The following is a 23,906-nucleotide window of genomic DNA, read 5'->3' as shown; positions in this document are numbered from 1 at the left end:
GAAATACAATATTCTTGTGCTGGAATATAGTTGTGCTGATTAATAAAATCACTAATAGGCTGAGAAAACAGTGAGTCAATAGATATTAATGGATGGCTAACTATAGGGCCATGATTATGTCCTAAGGAACTCATTAAAGGAACTCATTAAAACACAATCATGGCTACCCTCTTCCAACAACTTCTTATATTAAATCGTGAATTTTAGAAAGACCTCTAGATGGGTTTTCCTGGTTATAGTTTGACTATTATTATCAATTGTCTTAATTGAGTTTACTGTTTAGCATTCTCAAACAACACCTGATTTATTGTGATGAAAGGAATTCTAATTGACCACATGCTTTTACTTTTAATAATAAACACTGGATCACTGAATGGGATAATATGTGAGTTTTAAGGCATCTCACTATGCTTCATCCATTTTGATGAAAAATGATTGTGTTGCCTTTTAAGAATGTCAGAATGATTATGTAACTTTTATGGTGCTAAATTATTTTGAATATGACATTCTTCGCAGGAAGAAAAAGGGTGCTTTAAGAAATTACTTCAGAATCTTACTAATTTTTTTATTTCAGAGTTTGCTTGTGGAAATTAAAAAGAAAAAGACAGTTCCTTTGTTCTGAATTGTTATCTTTGCTATTAATTTTAGCACCCTCAATATTTAACTTTAAATATTTAAGAAAGGAAAGCTTGTCTTTTTGTATTTTAAATTCTCATAATAAATTTCTCTTTCATTATTCATTTAATTTGAGGAATGGTTTTAAGTCTGTAAAATACCATGCATTTGTTTTGTAAACATATTTACTCCTTTCAGGTTAGTTCAAAATACATCAAAATGAATTTTTCCTTCCTTTAAAAATGAAAAATCCTTGACTATATCCTTGCATAAAACTAAATATAGATTTAAAAGAAATAAAACATGAATTTTATATTAAAATGTGAAATAAAAAGTCAATATATGCATGTACTATTTGAGTACATTTTTCTTTTCTTACCGGCAGAGACAAGCCAGCAAGAAAAATCTATTAATTACTATCGCCTTAAAAAATGCCTTTCCAAATACTAACCCCCCGACACCCAAGATATAATTTTTTAAAAAACAGGACAAGTATACAAGAACACAGGGTAACTGGTAATACTCTAAAGCTAGGAGTTCTTCAAAAAGCATTAAACATCTGAAGGAATCAAAGTCCTAGCACTTTGGCATGCAACACCCGTATCAACATTGATGATTATTATATTTTATAATCTAAAGTACAGGAATAAAAAAAGCTATTGCAGCTTGTTGTGCTGGTGGTTGTTGGTATTAACAAGTGCTATTCTTGTTCGTGTGCATGACTAATGCCTTCTTAAAATGTAGTAATTTGACCCAATAATACCCTATTCCATTATGAGTGGATAATAAAGACATAATATTTTTTACCATGACAGGTGGGCTTGAATGCTTCAAAGAGCACTTGATGGAATATTTGGAATTAGGACTTGAGGCATCCTGGAATTAAACTGCTCTAATCAAGGTTTTTAAGTTGGACATGATGCAGGACGCCTGAGTGGCTCAGTCGGTTAAGCATCTGACTTCAGCTCAGTTCATGATCTCATGGTTCATGGGCTTGAGCCCTGCATTGGGCTCTGTGCTAACATCTCAGAGCCTGGAGCCTGCTTTGGATTCTGTGTCTCCCTCTCTCTCTGCCCCTCCCCCACTCATGCTCTGTCTCTCAAAAATAAATACATGTTAAAAAAATTTAAATTGGACATGATGGGTGAAATTACAAACTAATTGACATCGGTAATAGCATATACAATACAAACTAAAAATACTAATGCTGAATATGACTTGCCTTAAATTGGTCTGGCAAAAGCCCTTGGAAGGCTGTTTACTTTCCTTGTCTACAATGCTGCACCTGGGCAGCTCACCTTTCTAAACTGGGCGATTTTTTTTTCACCAGCCTTCCTTTTTCCTTCTTTTAGATACCCCCAGGCTCCTGCCGCTTTGTTGTGATGTTGTGTTGATAAGAGCTCTACTGCTCTGGTAAAAGATAAAATATGTGTATTTCTGTTTCTTATATTTGAAGCTTTTGAGTTGGTTCTTTCCATTCTGAAGCTATTCACAGTGTATGTGTACACACAGATATATAGATATTTATGTGTATATATATGTGAAATGAAGTATTTTATATATAATACAAAGCTACTCTCTTACACTTAGATAAACACAGGTAGTACAGAAATACAGAAAAGACAAATGTATAATTGATGATCCTTGGATTTTCTAAGGCTTTGAAATGAAAACCAGGCATGCAAATTGTTTGACCAAAAATGAAAATGTTCCCTTGTGTGACAGCAGTTTGTTTCACTTGCACCTGTGTTTTACTATGATTCACAAATTGGCTGAAATTTGGCCTTTAGCATCCTTTCAATCTCAAAATGTTTAAGTATTCTAGGGGTGGAAAGAAAGGAGGGATTGAGCATTTGTATACTTATATCTGATTTTAGATTAATTTTAAGTTTATGAATACAAGATTTGTTTTGAATACAACTATCTGATAAAATAGGAAAGACTACTTACATATACAAAACAGTCTTCTAAAAATTTAAGAGCTAGGTTATAATGATTGATAATATCAGTGTTTACCTAATCTTTAAAAAATATTAATCCATTGATTATTCCTTATGCTTCATGTCATTTAACAGAGAATATATATGCAATACAATAATAAAATATTTTTCCTGAAATTAAAAAAGAATGTTACTTTTTTTCAAAAGTTAAAGGGAATATTTATGGAGGAAAAAATACACAATATATACAGCATTCAGACCCCACAATTACTATATTTGAGCATTGAATTTGGCACTGAATTTCTTGACAGCTTAAGGAAAATGTGGAAAGGGCCAGTTAAAAAGGAGAAAACATCTGTTTCTCTGGGGAAGCAAAGCTGTCCTTGCTACTGAAAAAATAAAAGACATTTCTTCAATGAGTCTTCAACCAGAGGGTCTTTGGTGATAGATATATAACTAACTCTGCTCAAATACAACCCAACAACAAACCTCCTGAGAGAGCTCAATTTTTATAAGGGTTCATCAATGAAAATCACCAACAAGCATTAAAAATCAACTCTTTGTTTTATTTCAAAGACAAAACTGAGAATTTCCAGCAAGAATGTCTTTCAAAAAGTCTATTATTCTCATTTCTTTCAGTTGTACTTTTGCTAAATAAGAGACCGTTGAAAATTCTTTTATATGTCTGGAATTTGAGATACAGAAATCCTCTGTCATTCATTGGGAACGAGACTTTTTTTTTTTTTTAATAAGAAAAGCAAACCAAAAATATTGGCCAGTATCAAAAACCCAAAAGATAACAGTTGGTAGAGACGTGAATAAGTTGTAACCATCGTGCACTGTTGGTGGGAATATAAATTGGTATAGCCACTATGGAAAACAGTATGGAAGTTCCTCAAAAAACTGAAAATAGAACTACCTATGATTCAGCAATTCCACTTCTGGATATTTATCCAAAAGAATTGAAATCAGGATCTCAGAGAGATATTTGTATTCCCACGTTCATTGTAGCATTATTCAATCACCAAGATGTGGAAAAACCTAAATATTCACTAGTAGCTGGATGGGTTGAGAAAATGTAGTATATAGATTAAATGGAATATTATTCAACCTTTAAAAGAAGGAAATCCCGGGGCGCCTGGGTGGCGCAGTTTGTTAAGCGTCTGACTCTTGATTTGGGTTCAGGTCATGATCTCATGGTTCAGTTTATGAGATGGAGCCCTGCATCCGCCTCTGTGCTGACAGCACAGAGCCTGCTTGGGATTCTCTCTCCTCTCTCGGTCCCTCCCCCACTCACGTGCACACTCTATCTCAAAATAAAGAGAAACTTAAAAAAAAAAAAAAGAAGAAGAAGGAAATCCTACAATATGTGCCAACATGAACTAACTTTGAGGAAATTATGCTAAGGGAAATAAGCCGGTCACAGAAGGACAAATGCTCCATGATTCTACTTATATGAAATATCCACATTAGTCACACTCATAGAAACAGAGAGTAGAATTGTGATTGCCAGGGCCTGAGGTTGTGAGTGGGGAACGGAAAAATGAACAAGTATAATGTTTCAGTTGTGCAAGATGTATAAGTTCTAGAGATCTACTGTACAATATCGGGCCCATAGGTAATAGTACTGTATTGTAAGCTTAATTATTTTTGAGGATATCTCTCATATTAAATGTTCTTACTACAATGAAATATATATATATGTATATATATATATACATATATATACATATACACATATATATATAACAGGGTGTCTCATCTCTCACAGCAACATTATAATTATTGTTTATATTTCCATCTCCATTATTGTGAGCTCCTATGGGTGGGGACCACTTTTCATTTACAGTGTAGTGCCTGGTACATTTTAAGCACTTAATAAGGAAAAATAAGATAGTGTAAAGATTGTTTTACCTTTCTCATTAGTACATTCTGTGGGACCCTCTTCTATTTTTGAATCTTAAAAATGATTTTAAGATAATATATATATATTTTTTAATTGCATGGAAGATTTATTCATACTGCTTATTTTTTTAGAAAGTGACAGCATCAAAGAGAGACATAAGAGGGTTCAATATATGTTGCTGATTATTTTGGTTTGAGCCAATATTTCAACTATTGTGTATTCAGATTTGATCTGTCATTATATTCCCCTACTAGGGAAACAAAGCATTCATAGAAAATGAATCCTAGAAAGTTGTTCAAGATTATATCATATAATAAATAGAATACACAAGGAAGACTTTGAAATATCTATGTATATTTTTCTAAAATTCGTGTGTGTCTCTTTAAGAATCTGACTATATTTATTCTGATTATAATGCAAATGAAAGCTTTGTCAAAAATTATCTTGTTTGAAATTCTTTCCAAAAGTGTTAGCTCCAGAGTACTTCCTTCAGAAATTCTCTGGGAGAAAAAAAAAGAGAAAAAAAAAAAAGAAAAAAATTCTCTGGGAGAACAAATTCACAAGAAAAAATAACGTAAATTTGTAAAAGCCTTAGGATCAACCATTTTTATTTTGTTGTGAAATTACTTTGTTTCTAGAAAAGAAGTTTGTATTATATAAAATAGGAAAGTGCTGTAAACTTTATCTATATCTATATATAGTGTATATATAGGGCACAAGGGACAAAGCTTCTTACCTTTGTTTTTCATTTACTGAAAGCAGATAAACTTGTATTTCTTTAAGGAGTGCCGAATTCATATTATAATAAGTATTATTCTTGTCATTATCACACTTTTCTTTAATCAGTCAAGTCGGAAAAAAGATCCAAATAAGTCTCCTTTTTAATTTAGAAATGGGCCACTACAAACAGCTAATGCAACAATTCAAATTTCCAGACATCTGATTGATTTGCATAAACCCATAATATCTCTCTCTAACCCTTGCTGAATTTCCAGAGATGTAATTTGGCCCGCCTGTCTAGTCAAGAGCCTTAGTGCAGTCAGGCCCTGCTTTTATCTTTATTCATTTTTGAGAGACAGAGAGAGACAGAGGGCAAGTGGGGGAGGAGCAGAGAGAGAGGGAGACACAGAATCAGAAGCAGGCTCCAGGCTCTGAGATGTCAGCACAGAGCCTGACGTGGGGCTCCAACTCACGGACTGGACCCTGAGATCATGACCTGAGCTGAAATCAGATGCTTAACCAACTGAACCACCCAGGCGCCTCAGGCCCTGCTTTAAGCAAAATGGTGAACTTGCCTCTGGTGCTCACAGACACCTGTCGGTCAGTGCTGCCCACTGTGCTATCATTTTAAAGATCACATTGACAACACATTCCCATACCATTGACATTTATGTTGCAGACCAGGGGTTTGCAACTCTGGCCCATAGGCTAAAAATAGTCCAAATATTCCTTCGATTTGCTTTCATTTTGTTCTTGATAGTATTTTGTCTGAATGCCCCTGTGTCTGATCTGCTGTAGCCCCAGATCAGTCAGTCTTGTTTTCCTTCCAGCCCATTACACTCATTTATAATAATCACTTGGCCCCTGAAGATACATTAATTCCCCATCCCTATGACAGCTCTTGTTTTCTGCTGAGTAATGTTAGACATCTTTGTTCAAATCAAATGTGTTGATATCCTAATAACTACTAATGAAGGGGTCATTTCTCTTTAGGTAACTCATGTGTTTTTCCAGCGAGAATCACCAACATCATAATGTAAGAACACTAAACAGACAATTGACTCTGATCAAATGTTGGTTTAACAGACCATCGTGTTGGGAATTTATGAGACTAAATCCAAGTTCATAGCAAAAGATTACAGTTATTGGTGGTCATTGGTTGTGAGAGATTAAGGTGTATCAAACTTCTGTGTTTCCAACAGATGAGAATTTATATTATGCTTTATAATTATGTACTTGCCATATAGCCCCACCATCCTTCAACTAGATTGTAATCCAACTGGGTGAGTGTGCGTGCTAAATATCTATGTCTCCTTGTGGCACATATCTCAGAGCTTTACGTGTGGAAGGCTACCTATATAATTGATAGGAGATTAAGCCAGATCAGAGGAGAAGATATTTTCTCATCTCCTATCTCCTGCTGCAACTTCACATGCAAAGAGATTTTTAAAAAAATTAAAAATAAAACATGATTAAATAAAAACAAGTTTTTTAAAAAGTCCTGAGTGATGAGTATGAAACAAACACAAACACAGTTTATTTTATCAAAGCTACAGCTCTCTTACCTTATCTCTTCGATACCCTGCAGTTGCTAATGCATAGGAACCATGGCTTGTTAGATGTTCACATGTGTGCCATGGTAAACATAAGATAGAATACGCTATACAAAACTGCTACTGCTAAGGAACCACAGGTAGTACCTGTCCTCAGAAATATTTTTCTGATAAGAAAAGATGGGAAATGCTATCACATATTGTATTTTATTATTTATTTATTTAATTGTTTTTCTATCATGTGTCTTACATTATCTAAGACAAGAATCTGTGACCTTAGGTCAGCTATGTTACCTGGATGACATGAGGAGAAAACCTCTAAATCTGCTATCATTATGTAGGTGCTTGAGCCCACTAAGCTCACCTGAGATAGATGGCAGAGTATCTCTCTGGACAAACTATCATAATCCCAGTTGACTTCTGGTTCACTCAATATCAATGGGAAGGTCTCCTTGTCAAACAGTGTTGGCTTGCTGCTTTTTATGTGCCAGGCTTTGTCTTGGCACCTTATGTACATTAACACATTCAGTCCTCTCAAGAATGCTTTGAAGTTCAGATTATTATACCCATTTTACAGATACGATCACTAAGATTTAGAAAGATTGAATAACTTACCCAGTGTTGTGACACTGATCAGCGGTAGATATGAGATTCAGACCCTACCTTCTTTGATTCTGGTATCCGACCTCTTTTTTTTTTTTTTTGTCATTCATGGTATGTAAAAACAACGTTTTAAAAAGCTAACTTATTATAGAATTTCACATGTCCTGATGTGCATGACCCTGTGTCTTAGATGTGTTCATAAGTAGGACACAGGATGCTCTCCTCTTTCACCATAGAAATGGAACTAGTCAGAGCAAGGAGTTCACAATTATTATCTTAAATTGTTGATGAATCCCACAGACATAAACTCCTACTCTGGGCACATCTCAAGATTAAGTGACGAGAGATGGTCTCTGTTCTATGGAGGTTTCAAATGCATCTCAGTGTGACCCGAGGAACCTTCAGTGTCACAATCTGAATGTGCAGCTTCTCTGACATTCTTCTCATGTGCTAGATTTGGAATGGTATATTTTCAGACATAGCAGTGAATACAAATTTTGGGTCCTGATGATAGGACTCAAGAATTGCTATGAGCCAATGATGGGATGATGCCCTCAGGACTGATCTCACCTTACTTTAACCATCTGAGTGGGATATTCCTTTGGAAAAAAAAAAAAAGTGCCCCTGGAACCAAAATAAGAAATGTGAAACACACTGGTGTGGTCTAGATTCCTTGTAACTGTTGTTGCTCCTTCCTTCTTTTCTCTCTCCTCCTTGGTGACCAAACTCTCCTGAAAGTGTAAAGTTTTAAACAATTTCATTCCAATCTATCCACTAAATTTTGTAATGATAAAAAAGATTTTAATAGAAAGTAATTGTATTATCTAATTACTGATCATATAATATTAAATTATTGATAATATGCAAGGCAAACCTTAATTTGAAGCTAATTAATAAGTCCTTTTTTATCTATGAAATGAGTTAACTGTCCAAGTATATAGATTTTGTGGTTACTTATTCATTTAAGTGATATTAAAAACTAAACCATGTTCTTAATTACTGACTGGGCAACATAGCTGAAAGCGCAATGAATAACTTAAGAAGAAAAAATACAGAATGTAATTTCACTAGCTCTGATATGTATTTTACTCAAGGTTATGAATTAAAACCTTTAAAACTATTAAAACCACAGGATATCAAGAAATAAAATTAATGTGTTTCTATACATATTAATAAGGCCATTTTTCTGTGTCAAATTCTTCTAAGACTTAAGTCATACTGTAGTTTGAAGTTAGGCTTTTTGAAAGGCATTATCATGTACTAATAATAGGAACACATAAATGATACAATAAAAATTGGTTTGGTAAGTCTAATTAGTACAGCAACTTTAGGCAATTCATTCAAGCAAAAACTTCCCTGAGACTCTTTTTTCATATGGGCAATGGAAGTAGACTTCAGAGTATGAGAGAGAAAAAGAGAGAGAAAACATTATAAGGACAGTGGTTACATACTTGTGGAGATCATGCTGGCAATTAACGTATGAGTGCCACAGCTGTAACATTTTCTCCTGTGTTTCTTACAATCTTCTTCTTTTTTCTTTTTATTTGTATTTATTTGAGAGAGCAAGAGAGCAAATGCGAGAGGACAAGGGGCAGAGAGAGAGGGAGAGAGAGAATCCCAAGCAGGCTCTGTGATGTCAGCACAGAGCCCAACTGATGTGGGACTCTATCTCACAAACCCCAAGATCGTGATCTGAACCGAGATCAAGAGTTGAATGCTTAACCAGATGAGCCACCCAGGTGTCCCTCTTCCCAGTCTTTCTAGACCAGCAAGGAGTGGAGTTGTGTTAGAAGAGGGGAGAAAAAAGTGATTCTGTCTGCATTGTACTTGTTGCTTATAGGCAAAGAACATGGAGTGATTTTACATGCACATATGTCAGACATCAGGTATGTGATATGATATGATATGTCTGAGTTAGCCCCTGACAGATAAGCAGCCAAATCCTTCCTTCTCCTTTCCCCATCTTTTCTTTTTCTTCCTTCCTTCCTTCCTTCCTTCCTTCCTTCCTTCCTTCCTTCCTTCCTTCCTTCCTTCCTTCTCCTTCTTTCCTTCTCTTTTTTACTCCCTCCCTCTCTTCCTCCTTTCTTTTTTCTTTTCTTTTCTTTTTCTTTTCCTTTTCTTTTTTATTTTTCTTTTCTTTTCTCTTTTCTTTTTTCTTTTCTCTTCTTTTCTTTTCTCTTTTCTTCTTTCCTTTCCTTTTCTTTTTCTTTTTCCTTCCCTTCCCTTCCTTTCTTTCTGTTTCTCTCTCTGCTAGCCAGTTAGCTATTCATCCATCTAGCTTTATTTCTTTATTTTACCATAAAATTTCCATCCAGAATAAAGACTACTTTTTTTAATTTCTGAAAATATGCCTGCAAATTTTGAGATGAAAAACAAGTAATTTATTTTCATCATTCAGATTAAAAAGTTGAACATCTGGATAATTCTCAAAATTAAGGTACTTCGTGTTGATAAATTCAAGTGCACTGATGTTAACAGTAGCTTATATTTGGAATTCTTACTTAGAATGAAAACGTAATATAAAAATACTTTATTATAAATATACTTTTTTCACAGAACTTTCAAAAACAATATACCAACATTTACTGAAACAATCTATAAAAACCACATGGGTTTTTAAGCTTGCTTTGTTCCTGATAGAAGCATGAGAGTTCTGAAACCACACTCCCAGGGTCCAAATCCTGGCTCTAGGACCACTTTGGATTTTATATCCTTGTGTGCCCTTGGATGGGTGACAGCTTTATCTCTGTTTTTGTTTTTGTTTGTTTTTGTTTTTTCTGAGGTTGTAGTAAGGAAAAGGTGATAATCAAGCTCATAGAATAGTGCCTAGCACATAGTAGGTACTCTGTGAATATTGGCTCATATTACTAGTTTTAGTAGAGGTTTTCAGAGCCATTAAAAAGAGGGGCTGATTAAATTATTGGAAAATCAATAGCTCAATTAAAGTGGCGCAGTCTCAAATTAATGCCCATATTCAGGGGGTTCTAAATTCTAAGCAACACTGGTCTCAGACTCTTTCCTGAGAAAGTGGTCCAAAAGAACCAAACAAATCAATGACTAATAAACAAAAACAACAACTAAAACAACAATCTCACTCATTTCTGCTCCCCCTACATAACAAACACTCCAGAAAAATGGAAAATCCAAATGGAGAAAGGCTTCCTTTTTAACTCCCTTACTTGAATGTTGAGAAAGTCACATTTAAATGACTGCAAAAACTCCAGTGAAGAAAGTCAGGATAACTAGCCAACAGCAAATTATGATCACAAATCAATAAAGCAGTGAACTGTTGAAAAACTTTTGATAGAAAATAAGACGTGGAGGGAATATACTAAAAACGACCATAGAAGCAGGAGCTACAATGATAGGGTAAGATGTTAATAAAAGAGTATGGGTTTTATTAAAGTGTTATATTTAAGGTCATCAATCTTAAGAGCAAATATTGCTAACTGGGGTATTTGTTTCAGGCTAAATGTGATTCATAGCACTTAAAAACACTGGTGTTTCTTGATTTATGCTCTTTCATGACAAGCAAATATTTTCTTTCAAAAGTGAAATATATGTATAGATGACAGTATTTTAGATGGATTTGTAAAAATAAAAGAAAATGAGGAAGTAGTGCAGACTCTTTGCATAACGGAACCTATTCTCACTGGGCCCGTGTCAGCTGTTCCTGGCAGATTGGTAGCACTAGTTGGAAGAGGTCTAGGAGACTGTGACTCTCTCCAAACCAACCTCACCAGCTTTCCTCCTCCTGCTCTCCTCCTTCTGTCGGCTGGTCATAATACTGTGGAGGTTAACCAGCAGTTAAAAGACATTCTATCCCACTGGCCCAGACTGAACTCCATTCTCAATTCAAAGCTTCTGAAATATCGCTGTTGGTAATACAGGGCAGCGTTGCCAAAGACACCCTTTTCCCTGAAGTATGTACTGAAATTATCCAGAACAACTAGTGCCGCCTATGGAGTTTTTAGGAAAGGAAGGGAATCTCGTGTTTATTGACTACCTGACTACAGTTGGCTGTCACTACAATCCTGGGGTAAGGTGATCCGCCTGCTCTTTTTGTGGATGCGAACAATGAAACTCAGAGAGTCATTTGCCTTATGTTGCCAGGTATGACAAGGAGTGGCTCTGGCGTCCTCAGGCTTAAGCTATTTTCCACTACTTGATGGAAATATTTGAATAAAATTAAACACAAAGCCACTCAACTAAAAGTTAATTATTCGGTGCTCAAGTCAGTGGCTATATAATTGACAATAGGAGAATGAACATATCCTGATAATGATAATGAGAAAGAAATAAAATATTGGGGTCAGTATTGTTATTTCCATACCGAACATACAGAGCTTGAAGAAAGGAGTGCTAATCTGTAGTTAATAGGCCAGCGTCTACAGAGTGGCTCTGCCACTCATTGATGCTAAGAATATGGGCAAACCGATCTCTCAGAACCTCCATATTCTGTAAAACCAGACCACAGAATGGTCGAGAGGATTAGATAAAACAATGTAATAGAGAATCTGTAATATATAGTAGCTCAATAACTTCTTGTTAACTTTGTATTAGTAGCATTGAGGGATGGCTCTTTTTTTAAATCTTTAATTTGCTGAAGAGTTCCACGGCTGTTCTACAAGCAGTCCGCATTTCACAAAATCCCAAATTGTAGCAACAATGTAAATTCAGACTAAATGGGAGTTTTGCTTGAATAAAAATCAAGGCAATTTCTCAAACTTGTTTTTTTTTTTCCCCAAAGGAGATCAACATTTGTTTTACTCAGACATAGTAGTTATTAGCTCTTTGAGCTGCAACTGGAATGCGCTCAGTACGTTTAGAAAGAAGAAACTCTGAAGTCTGGAATTACTGATGAATAAGTCAGACATTCATTTACATTTCAAACTGAAACATGCCGAAAAATTCTCTTTAATGTAGGTATCTCATGTTCAAGGCTGTGAGTAAAAGGTGTAAGAACTTTGCCGAGTTTTAATGACAACACTTTTTTGTATCCATCATCTTAGAGATGTCACCTTTGGGGGATACAGCTAAAGGGATTGGTAAAATAAATTTAAAAGAGGATATTTATTCAATCTAGTCTTACGTTGCCTTCCCTTCACAGTGTTTGCCGAGGCATCAGACTGGCAAATACATGTCTGTCAACATCTGCTCTCATTTTCCAAATTGACACCATTCGGAGGCAGAAGTTAGGATTAGATGTTATTCTTAAACTTTGGATCAGGCTATGAAATCAATATTCTGTCTGCTACAATAAAGCCTTCCTGAAAATATCTCACAACATCATTGGCCTAAGCCAACACATCCTGTGCAGGATACATGTTTATTTTACACTTTTCCAAAATTTGCCAGTAAATGCTAAGCTTATCAAATGTTGAAGCAAATGGATAATTTTCTGTAAATGGACTGGATCAAGAAAGCCCACTAATGAGTGGTCACTTATGAGTGTTAAGGGATAAGGAATTGATCAAAGAAATTAGACCTTACATTACTGTGAGAGGAGCCATGGAAGTGAAGGTCAGAAATGAGAGTTTGATCATCAGAGAAGCAATCAATCAGAAAAAGCACACACTTCCTGCTACCAAGTTGGACGGCCAAGAAGAAGCTTACATGTGAGTCTTTAGGCAAATGTTGCCTCTGATAAATTGCCACCTCTGTATTTCCACAACGAAGTGCCTGGTTGTGGCCCACTGTTGGATTAAAAGGGTCAACAGCGAGGAAGATGCTAGATGTAGTGGAGGAGAGTTAGGACAGGCTGTAACCTGCCAGGTACCTCTGCACTTGTCAATCATAGCGTCTGATGACGGTGACCCTCACTGAGTAATGACTCCTGGACTGCTCTACTTTCACCTTCCAAAATCCCACGTAAGCTCCCCTTCTGGCCAACCAGATTGGCAATCATACAGGGAAGGGGAGTTTGGAAACAGTTTCCAACTTAACCAGATACACAGTTTGAACCATCACATGTTTGGGGCACCTGGGTGGCTGAGATAGATGGTTGAGCATCCGACTTTGGCTGAGGTCATGAACTCGTGGTTCGTGAGTTTAAGCCCTGCGTCGGGCTCTCTGCTCACAGCTGACAGCAAGCCTGCTTTGGATTCTGTCTCCCTCTCTCTCTGCCCTTCTGCTGTTCATGCTTTCTCTCTCCCTCAAAAAATAAATAAACATTTAAAAAATTAAAAAAAATAAACCATCACATGTTCCATAACGCATATTATGGATGCTGATTCCATTGCTGGCCATGGTGAAGGCTGTTCAGTCTCCTTCTGAAGCTATTTGACTTTATTCTCTTCTCAGAATAATGTAACAGAAACACTTGGAATCGTTGTTGTTCTTACAGCCTGGATGTATTTCTTGGATGTTTTCTTCATTAAATCTCTCCAGTGGCTTTGTTTTTTCCTCATTGGTAAAGCCAACGTCCTTACAATGACCTAAAAGGCTTTGAAGATGAACTCCTCATGTTTTTACTGATCTTACCTCCAGCCTTCTCTCTTCCCCTCCCTCAGCTACAGCTACCCTGGCTGGCCCCCTCACGTTTCCTTGAAAATATCTGACGTGCTCCTGCCTTAGTGCCTGTGCATTTGCTGTTCCCAAAATGCTTTTCCCCAAAATATTCACATGACTCATCCTATCACCTCTTTTTGTTTTTTTTTTAAATACCAGGACTATTTTATTTAAAACTGTACCCCTGACTCCCTATTTATCTTTCTTGATTTATTTTTTCCCATTGTCCTTTCCACTATCTAACAAACTGTATGTGTTCCATATCAATTTTGTGTGGTATCTTTTCTCCCACACTAGAAAGTAAGCTCCATGAGGACAGAAAGAGTTGTCTATATTATTTACTGCTGTACCTGGCACATGACGAACAGATATGCCAGTAGTAACCGCACAAGTATTTGTTGAATCTATTCAATAAAACAATCAGTCACAAAATTGTTTGGTCATTCACAAGGATTGTGCAGGGGTTTTGCGTTACAAATGCAAAGAGTAATTTTAGATGCCATATGTCAAAATTAATGCTAGAAAAATCAAAATTCCAGTTTTTCATTCTGACTTTCATCTCAGTGAGATGAGACTTGCAACATTTAGGAATATTTGTGGAATTTACCTAGCTATCTAAATTTCCACCTTTGCAGGGTTTTGAAACAGCCACTCACAAATGAAAATTTTCTCGGTCATGATAAGAAATTTGCTTTCCTCCCAAAGCCTTAAGTTAGTCACTTTTCTAACGGATCCCCCTGAAATTTTAAAAGCTTGGGCTTGGAGACTTAGAGGAAAAACAGTTCAAAACCAACTGTCTAGATTTATCTGTTGATTTCTTACATTTGACTGTGTAATCATTAATCTTTAAGGACCTCGTGCTCAAAACATGTTTTTGGCAGAAAATTATGTATGTTAAATGCTAAAACGTCTTTACTTGTTACCTCAGTGATCTCTTCCCTTCCACTGCTTTTATTTTTTCCACCTTCAATCCAAATTTTATCTTCTTCATTCTCTCCTGCCACATTTAATTGTTTCCATTTGCCTAGGTCAGGAGAGTGTGCATAAATAATGTTGATTGTTCATAAACATGTGGATTTAATTAATAAACAGAGGGACTTAATAAATATGTAAATTAGGATTAATAAGCAACCCAAATTCAGTCTCTTGTCTTACAACTTAAAGCAGCTTCAAATTGTGATTTCTTTTTATTTCCCTAAGCCTCACCTGTTTAAATAATAATAGACAATAATAGAGTCTATCTTTATGGGGACCAGATGGGTAAATACACATAAAACATTTAACAATGCCAAAGACATAAGCACACATTGAATCCATGCTATTATTAATATTACTATTGATAAACGTGGATATATGCCTTGTCTATAATACTTCATCACTCTCATTCTCTGTTTCTTCAGGTGTAAAATGAGAATATTAAACTAGCATATCTTGGGTGAGCACCTGGGCGGCTCAGTTGGTCAGGTGTCCAGCTTTGGCTCAGGTCATGATCTCGCAGTTCGTGAGTTCGAGCCCCGTGTCGGGCTCCATGCTGACAGCTCAGACGGAGCCTGGAGCCTGCTTTAGATTCTGTGTCTCCCTCTCTGTCTGCCCCTCCCCCACTACACTCTGTCTCTCTCTCAAAAATAAATAAACATTAAAAGACAATTAAAAAAAACTGGTGTATCTTTAACCTCCTTTGCAGCCATAAAATTCTGAGTCTATAATATACAGATTAAGAGTGTAAATGTATGTGTCTGTATGTTTAAGCATATGGCATAATTTCTATTGACTTATCTCTTAAATGAATTAAACAACGATGGTAATAGAATATATAACATCATTGTACCAGTTTATTATAGTCCTTATTCATGACTGATACCTGTTCTAATAGCTACTTCTGAAAAGGAAGAAAACCATATTCATTTGAAGCAGTACCCTTTTCAAATTGTGAATTTATAAGATTTTTAGTCTAATGACTAGTTCAAATAATGTCTTCTGCAGGAAATCTTATCTTTACAAATACATATTCTCCCAAAAGTTCTAAGTCAATTGTTTAGAACTGCACTGCAAAGCCTTTTACAAAGACATAAGGTTAGAAATAGAGGCCACACTTGTTTATGCTTGAGAAAAGTTAATGCAGTTAGGATAAGGGTATAGATAAGAATGATTTTGCAGAGTCTGAAAGTTGTGTTTAGGGTACTGGCTTTTCATCTTCATTTTATCTCAAAATTTTAATATTTTCTGCCCTTACCCTTAGGACTCAGTGACGATTTCAAAGTGTTCATTTTACAACTACCTAGACTGGCAAAATGCATCACTTTTTGTAGTAGCCAAAGATAGGGAAAAAAAAAACAAACAACTAAAAATCCTTCATTGGAGAACTTGTCACATACGTGAGGCACAACCACACAGTGAAATACTGTGCAACACTTAAAAAGGATGTGGCAGTTCTTTGTGTACTTGTGTGAAAACATCACTAAAATATTTATTGTGGGAGTGAACAAGGCCTAGGAAGGTCTGAATAATGAGTTATGATTTTTGTGGAGGAAAATAATATTTCTATGTATATGTGAAATTCTATTAACTGTTATTATCTCTAAGGAAAAGAATTACTTTTCTGCAAACGGAATGAAGAGAGAGACTTTTTTGTTGTTTGTTATCAGAATGAATTTATAAGCACATAGTTTGACTTCATGTTTTCCATCTCCTTGGATATATTAATAACACAGCACTCTTTAAATTAAAAAAAAAATTTTTTTAATGTTTATTTATTTCTGAGAGAGAGAGAAAGAGAGAGTGAGTGAGCAAGCAGGGGAGGGGCAGAGAGAGAGGGAGACACAGAATCCGAAGCAAGCTTCAGGCTCTGAGCTGTCAGCACAGAGTCTGACTCAGGGCTCAAACTCACCAACCATGAGATCATGACCTGAGCTGAGGTAGGATGCTTAACTAACTGAGCTACTCAGGTGCCCTGCACCAGCACTCTTGATATGCTAATCAACCATACACCAGAAGGGTTTTGTGTGTGTGTGTGTTTTTAAATGTTTATTTTATTTTTTAGGGGGGAGGGGCAGAGAGAAGGAGACAGAGGATCTGAAGTAGGCTTTGTGGACAGCAGACAGCTTGATGTGGAGCTCAGACTTATGAACCATAAGACCGTGACCTGAGCTGAAGTAGGACGCTTAACCAACTGAGCCACCCAGGTGCCCCCGGAAGCTTGTTTAAATGCTCAACTGCAACAGAGGGAAGGAGAAAACAGACATACACCTTGAGGAAATGGAGGCAATTGAGACAGAAAGAGGAAGAGGGTTCAAAGGGTTATAGGAGTACATTGAGTAGGAGATTATGGTGCAATTAAGATATAGAAAGAAGCAAAGAAGGCAACAGTGACACTCGGTTACGTAGAATTTCTCTGCAAATGGAGACCTTGGAGGAACATGGTTGGTTCAGACAGTATTCTACCACCAGGTGGCACATGAACCCAAAACAGTTTGGATGCTGTAGGTTAGTAAGGATTGGAATGGGTTAATGATTAGTAAAAGGAAGGTAAAAATGACTTTTGGATTAAGAAGTAGAAAACAGGGGCGCCTGGGAAGCTCAGTTGGTTAAGTGTCTGACTTCAGCTCAGGTCATGATCTTGCAGTTCGTGGGCTCGAGCCCGGTGTTGGTCTCTGTGCTGACAGCTCAGAGCCTGGAGCCTGTTTTAGATTCTGTGTCTCCCTCTCTCTCTGCTCCTCCTCTCTGTCTCTCAAAAATAAATTTTTAAAAAAAGTTAAAAAAAAGAAGTGGAAAACAGTATGAGTAACTTCAGAAGTTATTATAGCAAGAAACATACATATAACAATTCAGTTCTTACACTCAGTGCTTTTTAGAGAAAAAAAATGTGTATGTGTATAAAACAGTTGTTTAAGCCTTTATTAAAAGCTATCACTTTTGTTAGTGTTAAAATTCATATTATGGCTTTGAAAAAAATATTTTCCTATAAATTTAGTCAGCAAAATAAAACAGCAAATTGTAAATTAAAACAGAGTTGACATAGGTAATGAAGATGGCAATAGTTTCTGAGTTGCACTAAGATTTGAGTTGAATTACTGAGGAGGCTGAATCATCCAGAAAGAGAAAAAAATATTGGGCTTCTTTCTGACACGGCGTCAGGATCATGGAGTCAATAATTGGCAGAGTAGTATATGCACATACTCCATGGATAAATCTTCTATAATAGACACAAGGGTCTGTCTTAGAATATCATGTTGGGCAGTGATGTCTGATAGCATATGTATTACTTTGAAATGTGAGTATCTAAAATATCAGTGTTACATGACATAAATAAATGTGTCCATTTATTCTCTGTCAATCCATTTACATGATTTGATAATTTTGAAAGAAGTATTTTAGATCATGTTATAAAATATATTTTTTGGTATCTATTCTATGAGGGAAGAACCTTGCGAGTTTATTTATTAAAGAAGATTTCCTAGTTATTTTCCTGTACCAAGTTCTATGCATGCACTGATTACAAGATGAAAAAAAATATTCAGTCCCAAACCTCATGGTATATGATTATGAAAAGTAAAGGGTCTGAAGTAAACCTGACTGGTATCCCAACATGTGGCCTTTTGATCATGTAATACTTACAAATTAATTAGTTTCTCTAATTCTCCATTTATTTAAAGAATACTTATGGAGAGTCTCTCACATGCCCACTACAGTGTTGGGCAAACAGAAGTGAATAAAACAGATAAAATTCTTGACCTTAAGGAACGTACATATTAGTTACTTCATTAGATAAATAACATAATAATAACAATCTCTTTGCAATAAAAATTGAATGAAAAAAATATACGGAACCTGTACAGAGATCAGTTCTAGGAAACGAATAGGCTCCCAATAAAGAGAAACTCTCTTCTCCTTTAATTTATTGGGGTTAGATTTTTTTCTACAAAGCCTCCTTTTTGTGGGAAGGAAGCATTTCTGTTTTTTTCAATCTTTGTATTCACAGTAGGAACTCAATAAAAGTTTAGCAAACCATTAATATTTTTTATCTGGAGAAGTGATAAGAAGAGCACTGGAAAGTTAGATGAGGGATGAATCTTGTCTGATAAATTTAAGAATCTACATTTTGTTCTGCAAGCAGTGAGGAACCACTGAAGGATTTTAATTCAAGATGTTCAGAGATCAGATTTACAAGTTAGAAAAATAACTGCATTAGCAGTCAAAGTGAAGGGAGAAAAGAAGGGAGGTTTCTGGGGGTGAGAGGTAACGGTTCATGATTGTAATCATTTTTGTACTCAAAGTTCTGGGAGTAGATCATTTTGCTCAGGGACGTATGGGCTAAGGTCAGAACCCAGGGGAATACAGATGTCGATACAATTCAATTGTAGAAGTGCTTATTGAGCACCTGCTATATACCGGGTAATGTTCTAAATGCTTCCGAAAGAGTGATGAATGGGTGCTTGAAGTTTACATTCTGGTGGAGGGAGATAATAAACAAATAAAACCCAGAAGGAAATATCAGTTAGTGACAAAGGTTATGCAGAGAGTTGAAAGAGGTTGATGGGAGGGACAGTAACATAGGGCTAATGTGGATCAGGCGACCACAGGAGCCTCTCTGGGATGTGATGGGTAAGGTCCATATGGCAGGAAGGAGCCAGGCCTAAGAAAATCAAGAGAAAGCCCACTTTGGGCGGAAGGTTATATAGATAGCTAAGCAGAGAAAAGAGAGCTGGCCAAAAGGACTGAGAAAGAGCAGTCAGAGTGATAGCAGGTGCTCTTGGAAGCTTTCCAAGAAAGAGTGATCGACATCATCAAATCAGAAGAATCAAGTTTAAAAAAGCCCATAAGCTGTGGATTAGATTTGTTAATGGTGACTTGAGCGAGGGGGAAGAAAAGGGGGGTAACATTCATTATCATCTGCAATGTATATATGTGGCTATGTTATTTTACATTTTATGTGACTGTTTATTTCAGTCTTCACGATAGCAATATTATTACTATACTCATTTTACAGATGAAAAGACCTAGAATCAAAGATGTTAAATATATTACCCAAGGTCAAATAGCTAATAAGCTGGTATATGAACTCAGTTCTAACTATAAAACTCTTAGTGTCACCAACATTAGTGGGGGTGGAAGAAGCAAGGTTGCAGAATGTAATCAAGGGTGGTGGTTAGAACAGGGAAAAGTGAATATTTTGTGTACATAATTCTTTCATGACATTTGACCATGAAAGAAAGGCTATGAAGTAGGCCTTTCCCATAGCAATTTGACGTGCTGAATTAAATATTTCATTAACAGTATTTACTTTACTTTATTAGTTTATAAAGGCCCTGAAGAACAAGTGAAAGTTCTTATTTTTATTTTACCCTGTACCAGGAGCTGATAAACTATACAGTCTGTGGGCCAAATCTGGCCCATTGTCTTGTTTTCCTAAGTGTAATTTTATTGGAATAGGACCACACTCACTTATGTGAGTCTGTGGCTCACATTGACAAATTGTCATCTGGCTGCTTTTGCACTGTATTAACTGAGTTGAACAGTTGCAAGAGACCATGTGATTCATATAGCCTAAAATATTTCCTGGTTGACCCTTTACAGAAAAAAAACTATCCTTCATAGTTCGCCTTTCCTTATAAGGAAAAAAGGTTGTTGAAAGTTGTTAGTAAAATGAAATGGATTATGTGGAACATAATAATAGTATTATATATACCATTGTATATGGTATTATATATACCATATATATAATAATGGTATATATATATATATATATATATATATATATATATACACACACACACACACACACACACACACACACACACACACACACACACATATAGGAGTGCCTGGGTGGCTCAGGCAGTTAAGCGTCCAACTTCGGCTCAGGTCATGATCTCACGGTTTGTGATTTTGAGCCTTGCATTGGGCTTTCTGCTGTCAGCACAGAGCCCACTTCAGATACTCTGCCCTCTTGCTCTCGGCCCCTCCCCCGCTCACACTCCCTCTCTGTGTCTCTCAAATATAAACATTTAAAAAACAATGATATATGTGTAAACAAGATTAAAAAGGTTGTTCGTGCAGTAAGAATGTATGGGCGCTTCTGCTGCTGTTGCAGGAAAGAAGTGATGGGAACCTCCCAGGGTGGGACAGGCAGGAGAGAGTAGATGTAGACTTGGGGGCTGATGGAATGCAGTTGTGGGACTCCATCAAGGCTGATCCAGAGGAGTCAGGTGAATGAGTGCAGAAATGGGGAATTGAGAAAGGAAAACAGTAGAAGAAAAGATGGAGAAATTTATTTTAGAAATGTGTAAGGCATTAAATGTGGCATAGCGCAGAGGTCACAGGCTTGAGATCTGAGAGACCTGGGTTGGAGTCCCAGCTCTCCCAACTGTACCATGTGACCCTGACAAAATGACCTTTTCCATCCTGTTTCCTTATCCAGCATAAGGAAAATGATGCATTTTGGTGAGTTCTAATTGAGAAGCCTTGCAGTTAGCATTGGGATTGGGACATTTACCTAATTGTAGTAATATTAAGCTATTGTTATTGTCCACAAAGTTATTATATTTCAAAATACTATGGAAATTAGGCTGTCATAGCAAGTATTGCATTACATTAGATTTCATTTTCATTTGTGTCAAAAGTGAACCCTTTGCTTGACTTTGGCCTTTTCTTCTTCGTATTCAATCATCTTTTTTTTCATACTTCTTTAATAGACAATTTGTCATGTACATGCCCAAGTAGGAAACTTTCTAGTATAACATTAATTTCCTTGGCATTGAAGAATAAATTTAAATGATTCATTAGCATTAGAGAATTATTTGTTGAAATTGGTATAATTTTAATGGAATTATAGGATATGATCAGATTATTCTCATCTGAAAACTTAGTATTTCAACTTCACATTTATTTTTATTTTTAATAAATGCTTCACCCTCACCATTTGTCTTTCTACAGCCATCCCAGGGCATAATGAGATTGACACGGCCACCTACCTACTCACCCAAGAATTCCTCCAGAGGATTGTTTTCCTCTCTTTGCCCTTTTTAATCCTCACTGGTCATTCTATATCCTTTTTACATAGTACCTACAAATCAAATACCAAAATTAAAATTAAATAAAGCAAACAACTTAAATTTTTTTTTAAATATTTATTTATTCTTGAGAGAGAGAATGTGTGTGTGTGTGTGAACAGGGGAGAGGCAGAGAGAGGGAGGTAGAGGGTCCAACCTGCTCTGTGCTGTGATTGCAGAGTCTGATGCGGGGCTTGAACTCATGACTGTGAGATCATAACCTGAGTGGAAACCAAAAGTCACCTGCTTAACTGAGCCACTCAGGCGCCCCGCAAACAACCTTTTTATAGTAGTTGTCAATGGATAGGTTTTATACATACATGAGTGGTCATAATGTACAGTTTAAAGATTTATAAGATATTATAAGATATTATACCCACACCCCTATAATCAGTCTTAGCTATTGAACTTTAGGAAAGAAAAAAGTATACCTTTTCTTTTCTACCTGATTGAGAAACTAATGGAGACTTAGACTAGATGCAGGAGTCAAATGGCTGGGTCAGTTTTGTTACCAATGAAAACCAGATCTGGCAAGTTTGGCTTAGCTGGCAAATAAATGGACCTTATAATAATACTTTTTTGTTAAGTTCAATCTTAAGCATTGCTTCTTAAGAGAAGGCGAAAGGCCAAGAGTGTCAAGCTACCAAAAGTTCCTCTGCTGGAAACATTAAGAGCAGGGGGTAAATGCTTACTCATACCATTAGTCTGTTCTTAGAACTCTTTCCTACAATTAGCCATATGTGACTAGAAGAGTAGAAAGAAGGCTGAATGCCTGAGGTTATTCTGAAGCAAAGCAAAGCAGTGTTTATTCCCATCTATTTTGATACCAGGTTTCCCTGAAAATGTTACTTTTTGTTAATCTTCTCTTTTGTGTCTCTTTTGACATGTATCCTCTTACGCTTCATGTATTTTCAGTGGTTCTGCGTTCTGATGTTTTACCACACCACTGACTTTGGTATTTATTTAATTGTTAATCTTTTAGCTCTCATGCAAACATGATTTAACTTGCAGCATGATTTCACCTTGATGGGGATTCTGGTGGCTCACTGAGCATGGAGTCTTGCTGTACATGTACATTGCTGTCTCTCATGCATTTTGGTTTATTCTTTTAAGCATTTTGCAGTAGGTTAGGCTTACTGCCAAACTCTTTACTTCAAATCTTTCTCATTGCACACATTGGATTTGTGTTTAATGATTCATTTACCTAATGCATACCAAAAAGGATCAGTATGTAGGCCAAAGTGAGTCTTTTTAAAATTTTAACAAATGACAATAGCCAGTCTTAGAAAACTCGTGTTTTAAAATCTGTTTCAACTCAGTATTGTATTCAGCAGGATAATGCAATTGGTGTTAATTCAATTTATGCTACTAGTCTACCTTGTTTCACACAAGGGACCAAAATAAAGTACCTGGTACCATTTTCCCTATGACATCCTGCTGTGAATTTGCTCAGAGCCATGTGGCTTTGCTCTGATTAAAAATCTTGGCTCTGCTACTGGCCTTAGGGTCATTGGAAAGTTGCACTTTCATAAGTGTCAGTTTTCTTCATTACAAAATGATGATACAAACCTCACAAGATTGCTGGACAATAAAACGAGATAATATAGGAAGTGTACATAAAGTACTTAACATAACGCTTAGCTTATATAACGCATGCAACAGAGATTAGTCTCAAGTTCAACATTCAGTCTCCCACTTCCTATGCCACCGGAAGAGAGTACTTTAGCGGTGATACTTGTTTAGTGAACAGCAGAATTATCTTAAAGATTCCGGGACCCGCTTATATGATAACTCACTCAGCCTGTATGTATGGAGCCTGGGATGGCAGGTGGACATTGGACTCCAAGGACCAATCCAGTTCCAACAACAGAGCATTGAGAACAGGAAGAGACGGAAAGAAAATAGTAACTGTCAGAAGGGGAGAGCTCATAGAGAAAACTTCTTGCAGAATAGCTGATCCCACATCCATACTTTTCCCAAATCAGCAAGTTACTTCATGTTTCTCTACTAT

The 23,906-nt window shown here is 36.3% G+C and overlaps 1 protein-coding gene and 1 long non-coding RNA gene across 10 annotated transcripts in view; one reads left to right on the top strand and one right to left on the bottom strand.

The window, feature by feature from the left end:
- The window catches only part of KCNH7 (potassium voltage-gated channel subfamily H member 7), a 638,553-nt gene that overhangs the window by 197,900 nt on the left and 416,747 nt on the right, over nt 1-23,906 (top strand). The window lies entirely within an intron of this gene.
- The window catches only part of LOC106984850 (uncharacterized), a 68,724-nt gene that overhangs the window by 37,359 nt on the left and 7,459 nt on the right, over nt 1-23,906 (bottom strand). For 4 of the 5 annotated variants that reach the window (XR_008295384.1, XR_008295385.1, XR_008295386.1 and 1 more), the window contains exons 2-3: nt 21,826-21,909; nt 14,771-14,871 (exon numbers count right to left, since the gene is read on the bottom strand). This is a non-coding gene — a long non-coding RNA (uncharacterized LOC106984850). Of the gene's footprint in view, nt 1-14,770; nt 14,872-21,817; nt 21,910-23,906 lie in introns of all 5 variants that reach the window. The other variant, XR_008295387.1, reaches the window with a different exon arrangement.

The sequence above is a fragment of the Acinonyx jubatus genome, chromosome C1 (assembly GCF_027475565.1).
Source record: "Acinonyx jubatus isolate Ajub_Pintada_27869175 chromosome C1, VMU_Ajub_asm_v1.0, whole genome shotgun sequence".
NCBI classification, from domain to species: Eukaryota; Metazoa; Chordata; class Mammalia; order Carnivora; family Felidae; genus Acinonyx; species Acinonyx jubatus.
The sequence above is the reverse complement of the archived record's forward strand: the minus strand, read 5'-3'. Positions and strand labels throughout refer to the sequence as shown.